Raw genomic sequence first — 8,532 nt, 5'->3', positions numbered from 1 at the left:
AGCTTATCCAGTTTGCTTGAGTTGGGTGAATTGTCTGCCTCCTCAGAGAGGGCCTCAGGGCACTTGAAGGAGAAGGTGGCCTATCTGCAGGGTGGAGGAACGGGGAAGGTTGCTCTTGTTTACCCAATGTGAGGGAGCTGCATTAACAGTCCCGTAGCCGCCATGTCCTGTTCAGTTCAGTTCAGTAGCTCAGTCGTGTCCGACGTCCTGTTAGATGTTTGTAAAAGGCTGCTGGGCTGCGCACATCTGCATCTTAGTGCTCTGAGCTCTGCCTCATTTAGCACGGTGTTTCAGAAGCCTGCTCTTCACTCTTCTTTTGAATATGTCTTCCTTGAAGAACACATTTAAATGAGTTCCCATCTCAATCTAAAAAGATTTTTTTAATTGGGGTGGAGTTGCTTTACAGTATTGTGTTAGTTCCCGCTGTACAAGAAAGGGAATCAGCTCTAAGTATACCTGTACCCCTCCCTCTGGAGCCTCCCTCCCACTCCCAGCCCAGCCCACCCCTCCAGGTCATCACAGAGCCCCGAGCTGGGCTCCCTGAAACAGCTGCTTCCCACTAGCTGTCTGTTTTACACGTGGCAGGGTACCTACGTCTAAATGTAAGTCCAGATATTATAAAACCTTAAGAGGAAAACAGAGGAAGAAAGGTCTTTGACATAAATCGCAGCAAGATCTTTTTTGACCCTCCTCCTAGAATAATGAAAATAAAAACAAAAATAAACAAATGGGACCTAATTAAGCCATCTCAATTTTAGCAGGAAGGGCCCTGAGATAGGGGTATAATCTAGTCATTTGCAAAGTTGAGTTGGTTTGCTCCCTTGTGTGGAAATGTGTCATCCATAATGACAGAGAAGTATTAGTCGATTCAGTCCTGTCCAGCTCTCTATGACCCCATGGACTGTAGCCCCACAGATTTCTCTGTCCTTGGGATTCTCCAGACAAGAATACTGGAGTGGGTTGCCATTCCCTTCTCCAGGGGATCTTCCCAACCCAGGAAGCAAACACAGGTCTCCAGAATTGCAGGCAGATTCTTTACCATCTGAACCCCCTGGAAAGCCCCTAATAATGACAGAAGCTGATGTTAAACTTGAGACTCACTGCACCCTGGGTAGAGAGCTGGGGGTGGCCAGACTCCGAGCTAGCCCTACTCAGCTCCGACATCCAAGCTGCAGGATTTGAAGCCTGTGATTTCAACTGCTCTGAGCCTCTGTTTCCTCATCTATAAAATCAGGAAAATAATACCCAGTGTGCAGCATTGTTGGGAGGTTGGAGATACAAACAAGCAAGATGGTGACTAGGCTAAGAGGTGGTCATTGTGATTTACTGACATTTCCTCTTTTTTTTTTTTTTTTTTTGATAATTTGGAGTTTGGGGTCAGAAAGAGCCCGATTCCCCTGTAGTGCTGCAAGGAGATGTGTCTGTGGACATTCTGCCCTGATCAAGCTTCTTCAGCTTTCACTGGGCTGGCTCCTGCCCTCTTGCAGCAGGCAGCTTTAACTCTTCGGCCCAGGGGAGGTTGGCGTTCAGACTTCCCAAAGATGCCCCCACAGGCAGCAGCCTTGTTATGTGGAAAGCCCCTGAGAAGAGGTCCTTTCTTCCTCGCCACCCTTGAAGTGTGGTTTCACCAGTGTTTGTCAGCCTCTCGTGTACAAACAAGTACCCAGGACCTTGCTGAGACATGGATTTGGGTTCACAAGTCTGCGTGGGGACTGCGTTTCTGTGTGGCTGACAAATTCTTGGGTAATGCCAAAGGCACTGGTCCAGGGACCACATTTTAATGAGAAAGAACTACAGTCCCCAAATCAGAGTTTTCCTCAAATTTATTAAGACCCCAACTAGGGGCCAGTTCCTGTAAGAGTGGGTGCCCAAACTACCTTGATGTATTTGGGGTTCCTGTTCTAATACAAGATCCAGACCATCCAGTTTCGTTGAACTTGGCCTCCTTGTGGATTTGATCCTTGGATCAGGAAGATCCCCTGGAGGAATGCATGGTGATCCACTCCAATATTGTTGTTTGGAAAATCCCATGGACAGAGGAGCCTGGCAGGCTACAGTCTGTAGAGTCACAAAGAGTCTGACATGACTGCAGTGACGTAGCACACACATAGCACATGACTTCTTTGTGAGATGGAGAGACTGGGCTGGCTGAAATCTCTTGGGTCCATCTCAGAGACCAAATGTGGTACTCCTCTTCCTTTTGGATGCAGGACAAATCCGGATAGATGCAGAAGGGCATCTATTCAAATCAGCTGATTTGACTCTCCTATGATTGAGGACAGGAGGAGAAGGGGGAGACAGAGGATGAGATGGTAGGATGGCATCACTGACTCAATGGACATGAGTCTGAGCAAACTCTGGGAGATAGTGAAGGACAGGGAAGCCTGGTGTGCTGCAGTCCATGGGTTCGAAAAGAGTCAGACACGCCTTAGTGAATGAACAGCAATGAGTCCAAGGATCAAAATGATTCAGTTGTATTAGGCAAAATGTGTAATAGAATTTGAACTGATCATCAGAAATAGTTTAATATGCCAACTAGAAGTTCAATGACTCATCTACAAACAACTAGAGATTCTGGCTGTATATCATAATTATCAGAAAATACAATATACTGAATGTTTTGGAATTCTCTAAGAAAGTATGTTTTCATTTCCTTTTGTTATGTAGACAGTATAACAAATCCAGTTAGGTTTTCTCAGATGAAACTGTGCTTGGTTTTCTGTTCTCTTATACGTCTGAAACTTGTTGGTTTTTTAATTGTTATATCTCACTAGCAGTGTTTCTTTCATGGAAACCTTTGAATGGCAACTTGCTCTTTTCTGAGATATTTTAAAAGGAAATTGTATTTGAACGGTCTAAAAAAGAATCCAGGGCTTTCTAGGGGATTTTGTCACTTGGGTTTTCTTTACTTATGATCTCATTGTCGAGGATTGTATAAGCTTCCAAGAATCAAAGGGATAGCAGTTTCTAATAAGTCCATGCAAACATAAGATTATTTTCATTTTTATTTGTATTAAATACATTCACTCCACTGGCACCAACCTCATAGTGAATCACAACGAGTCTACTTGCCCTCCTCACAAATAGCAATAGAATTATAACAAAATCAGTTTTCTTTGGCAAATGAGGTAGCCAGTTTTCCAATAGTGCTTGCTTACCATGGAAAATTCCTTGATTGTCAATGATAAACTAGTATGTAAAAAATGTGGGTGACAATGGTGTCATCCTCGCATGGTGAGGGGCATGTGAGGTCACAACAGTTACGGTCTTAGAGTAGCACATGGCACATGACAATGTTCAGTAAGTATTACATAGTTCTATTACTCTTGACTCTCATCTCAGTGTATCTAACAAACGACACTGAAGTAGCATAAGCCCTCCCCAGCTTCTTCTGCACGTGTTGTTATATGTACATATAGATATGTCCTTTTATAAATGATGGTTTCAAATGCTGTAGAAAAATCTGACAGTCCAATAGAAGGAAACAATGCAAATATTCTCTGAAAGTCTATAATGACTATAATTTGAATGTTCAATTCAAACAGATAACCATTCTCATGATTCTCTGTTAATAGAATGTTGTTATAGATGATCATGATTTAGAAAGAAACTGTTTTCCAAATAAAAAATTGTGGAGGAAAAAAAAAAGAAACAAAAAACCTGAGCCTATGAAACAGGTGCAAGCAAATGTATTTATTTCCATGAGAAATGCATGCATGTTTTTCTGTTGGCTATATTAATTAAAATTAAACATTCATCTTGTCCTATTGCATCTCTGGTTGTGCTATAAAGCACTAACACTGAACTGGTGTTTGCACAGAACAAAGAAAAAGGGAAACTTAGCAAACAGTGGGTTTAGTGAAGTCAATCCACCATTCCAAATCACCAGGGCCACACATTCAGTCGGATGGATAGTTCTCACTTGCTGAGACCATGAAGCTGCTCTTCTATGTTTTGTGCAAATGTGAAGGGGGATGCACAAGCAAAGTCTCCATGATTTTGTGGGGCTTTTCTGCAGTTTATTTATGCAAGGTGAAGCTCAGAAGATTTTCCCTGTACATGAACACTTCAAGATGGTTATCAGGTTTGCCAAAGATGCCCCAAAGCCGTGGCAGAATAACCTGGGGGTGACTCACCGACAACAGACAGGAGTAGCATCCGAGGAATATGATTAAGCCCCAGGACTCAACAGTTGGATATCTTGGGTTCATACTCCAGCTCAACCCTTGCTGAACTACTTGACTTTGAGAGACTCACTCACCTCTCTGTGCCTCGTATGATGTGGTCATCTTGGCAACAGGGATCTTGGTACCTGATGGCAAAGGCCACTATGGGAAGGAGCAAGATCACGTACACAGGGTGACTAGAGCACTGCCTTCTGCCCAGTGACCAAGACGCGCTAGTGGTGATTAGAAAGTGAATAATGTTTCCTGTAACTGCCATGGAGACTATTAGTCATAGAATGCGCTTTTATGAGTAGCTTCCCATTTGGCTAAAGCTGATTATAAACTTCTTACACTTTGATTCTGTAATCTTGGCAAACATGTAGCTGATCTGAAGCTTCTAAGTCAGGTTAAGATCTCAGATTCTAGAGGGAGCTTAGTAACAGGTCAGGTACTAGCAGAAAGGGCTGGGAAGACCAGGACTTTTAGATAATTCCAGATGTTTTGGTATGAAATAATTCTTAAACTCTGGGTTTAACTTTGTCAACATAACCTCAGTAGTAAGCATGTGACCAACTGTTTTCATCAGCTCTGGCTGTCATAGCAGAATAGCCGCAGAATAGGTGGCTTAAACAACAAGTTTATTTTCTTATAGTTCTGGAGGCTGCAAGTCCAAGGTGAAGGCGCTGGGAGATTCAGTATCTGGTGAGGACCCCTTTCCTGCCTTGTGGATGGCTCTCTTCTCACTGTGTACTCAAGCGACCTTTGATTTAGGATTGTCTTACAAAGAAATCGCTGATATTTCTTAATAAAAATTGCCGAAATTTTGAAATGTGGTTCTAATAGGCATGCAAATCAGATAAAGATCAGAGGCTATTCTAATTCGGGGAAATTCCAGATGCAGGCACACGTCAGAGATATTTTGGGCTCAGTGCCAGACCGCTGAAATAAAGCGAATATCACAATAAAGCAAGCCACAAAGTTTTCTGGTTTCCAAGTGCATGTAAAACTCATGGTTATACTGTACTATCATTGATTAAGTGTGCAGCAGCATTATGTCTGAAAAAACAATGTACGTACCTTAAAAGCACTCTTGCTAAAGATGCCAAAGCAATTGCAATAGTAACATCAAAGGTCATCGATCACAAATCACCATAGCAAATATAAGAATTATGGAAAACATGGCAAATAGTGCACGTATTACCAAAATGTGACCCAGAGACAGGAAGTAAGCAACCACTGTTGGAAAAAATGGCAGCAATGGACTTGCTCCACACAGGGTTGCTGCATACCTCCAGTTTGCAAAATACTTGGGTCTACAAAGCACAGTAAAGGAAGTGCCCTAAACAAGGTGTGGCTGGCCTGGACAGTACACACTGGGAGGGGTTGGGGTGCTGTTTCTGACCATTGATAAAGTCGTTTCCAAGGCTGCTTGGAGCAGAAGCTATGGGATCACATGGCACGGGTGATGGGAGTGACTGAGGGTTTATGACCAGGACAAAGGTAAGCTGCCCAGCTCTAGGGAGGAGACAGATAAGCGAGTAACAGGAACACACATCTGGTGCAGTGAGATAACACTGGTTCTGACCTAAAGGATAAGATGCAGGAGAAGCCAAAGAGGAAGGAGAGGAGGCTGAAGTCCTGGGAAAGCTGTTCAAAGACGGCAAAGGGAAATCTCTGTGTAGGAAAGCACAGAGTGACATTGAGGGGAGAGGCTGAGGACTGATGCTTAAAGATGTGTAGATACAGATCGACGAAGTTACAGGAGTGAGTGAGTGAGTGAGTAAAAAAAAGAAATCACAAGGAAACCCCAGTTCTCGGCGGTTATCGTCTTCACCACTCACGACAGGTCACATGTGAGCTAGGTTTTCACACTAAAAACCTTGAGTGCCCTGGACTTAGAAACATGGTAATTTTAAGTGGAGGACCACAAAAATCTTAAAAAGGAGGATTTCTTGCCCTCCAGCTCTCTTTCAAGCTCACGTGGCCCAAAGTACCAAGTCATCTCTATTAAAGAGTATTTGCAGGTGAATGTTCTGGATCATACAGAGTCTTTTATTTCTATATTGTACAACTGCTTTCGGTTTTTAAGGGTCAGGAAATACTTCCTCCCACCCACGCAGACTCAGCACATGCTGGCCTTGTGTCTCTGAAGGACACACCCTTGCTCCCAGGCTGGGCCCTGCTGCCCTCAGCAGTGGTGCGTTTCATTCTCTAGAAGATCTCTGAGGACTTGCACTGGGGTCCAGTGAAGCTCAGGGTCAGTCCTTACTCCTGACTGTTCCCATCCTCGCTTGCCTCTCTCCTGTCTTAGAGTGTGAACACTGACACCAGTGGTCCCTCGCTCTCTGCCTCCTGTCCAGGGTCTCATTTTGTCCACGCTGCCCGAGTCAGGGCCCTCAGGCACTCATGTCCTGTGTTTCCTACAGGCCTGACTCCTTCTGGGGCCGTAATCCCCTGTCTGGGATGGTCACCCCCCACCCCGCCCCCTAAGAGCAGAGCCTTTCTTCCCCACCCAGGCTGACACGGAACTGGACTTGTTTAGCATGAAGCTTTCTTGGTGAAGAGGAAGTGTGAGCTCAGCTTTGTTGCAGGAGAGAAGAGATGGTGACCTGGTGTGAGACTGTGCTTCTGGGTCGCCTGGATGCCCTGTCCACCCCCCAAGTAATGGTCCTGTTGGTAGCTTGTGTTAGAGATGGATGCTTAACTGTTTTCCTTCTTTTAAACATCAACTCTTTGAGGAGAAGTCTTCTTCAGTTTCAGTTCAGTCACTCAGTTGTGTCTGACTCTCTGTGACCCCATGGACTGCAGCACGCCAGGCCTCCCTGTCCATCGTGAACTCCTGGAGTTTACTCAAATTCGCATCCATTGATTCGGTGATGCCGTCCAACCGTCTCATCCTCTGTTGTCCCCTTCTCCTCCTGCCTTCAATCTTTCCCAGCATCAGGGTCTGTTCAAATGAGTCAGTCTTCTTAGGCATTCTAAGAATGATTGTTTTTGCTGATTGTTTTCTTTCATATTTATCTCGCATAATTCAGTGTTGGTATTTTTCTAAAATGATAGTTCCTCTCACTTTGCAGAAGTTTTCAGGAGCTCATATTCCTTTCTCTTACTGATCAGGTAGGTGACCCTTTCAGCTGCCTCTCTGGAGACAGGGGGTCACGTTCTGAACTGCTGTGAAAGCAAGAAACTTCCAGAGACCTAGAAAAAGGATTTGACCTCAGGGTCTAAATGGTTAATGGGAGTTCTTTGCAGATGAGGTAATGTTTTGGTTAAGGTGAAAGGAACTGGACTCTATTATCCTAACTAACTTGCTATGGAGGTTTTAACCAAACCGAAGTTCATGTCAGCTAAAGAGGAACCCTGATGACAGGCAGAGATACTGATCTGGCCTTCAAGGAGGCATTTTCTGACCTTCCTAGGGATTTCTCCCCTCCCTAGGATTCACAAGGACTTTCCCTCGTCTCTCTAGCTCTTGCTGTGGGTTTTCCTATCACTAATTGTGCTCGAAGGAGGGTAATGATTTCTGAAGTCCTTTCTTTCAAACCCCTGCTTTCAGATCAGCATCTGGGAGCACCGATCAACAAGTCAGTTATTACTGACGTCACAGGGAACTCCAAGCCACGGGTGAACTGTGCAGAGCTTGAAACCCAAGACAGAGACAGAGTGATTAAAACTGTAAGCAGGGCTAGCTCCTGCTAATGATGAACTCCAGCAGCAAATGAGGAGTAAGAAGAGATGATGAAAGTTCCTCCTTGAGCCACATAACTAGGGGAATAAAAGAACTTGTTTTCTACCAGTTAATGAACAATGATCCCTGCAGGGGTGGGAGGGACAGGCCCCACTCTGCTTATCAGTAAATTCCATGAAGCCTTACCTCATGCTGGGGGTGTCCTGTCCTGTCCTGGTTCAGCCAGACAGACTGTGAAACACTTTTTTTTTTTTTTTTTTTTGATTAGTCAAAACTTTTAAATTTTCTATTGGAGAATGGTTGATTTACCAAAACACCTTCTGTTGCAGGCTGAGTAGCCCTTCTTACCAGACAATTATCACATGTTCAAAGGGATTTGCTGGGTTTCTCATGTAATTCTATGCATCATCTCAAATTTCTGGACATTTCCTGAGGCTCCTGTGAATTCAAGGCAGGTGGGGAAAGTAGTAGATTAGAAGAAATCTACCCCTCTCTCCAAGGAGAATTCCCTGGCAACACTGAGTCTCGCATGCCAGTGTCTGGGGTCAGTGATGACCACGGCAGTTCAGCGTTGAGAGGGATGAACCTCAGAGCCCGGGGTGGCCCCGGACACAGATGTGTGTCCCCAGACTTCCCTGCCTGCCTCCCTTCCACTCCTGACACTACGGATTCATTTAT

Source organism: Budorcas taxicolor, chromosome 13 (genome assembly GCF_023091745.1).
Source record: "Budorcas taxicolor isolate Tak-1 chromosome 13, Takin1.1, whole genome shotgun sequence".
Lineage (NCBI taxonomy): Eukaryota > Metazoa > Chordata > Mammalia > Artiodactyla > Bovidae > Budorcas > Budorcas taxicolor.
The sequence above is the reverse complement of the archived record's forward strand: the minus strand, read 5'-3'. Positions refer to the sequence as shown.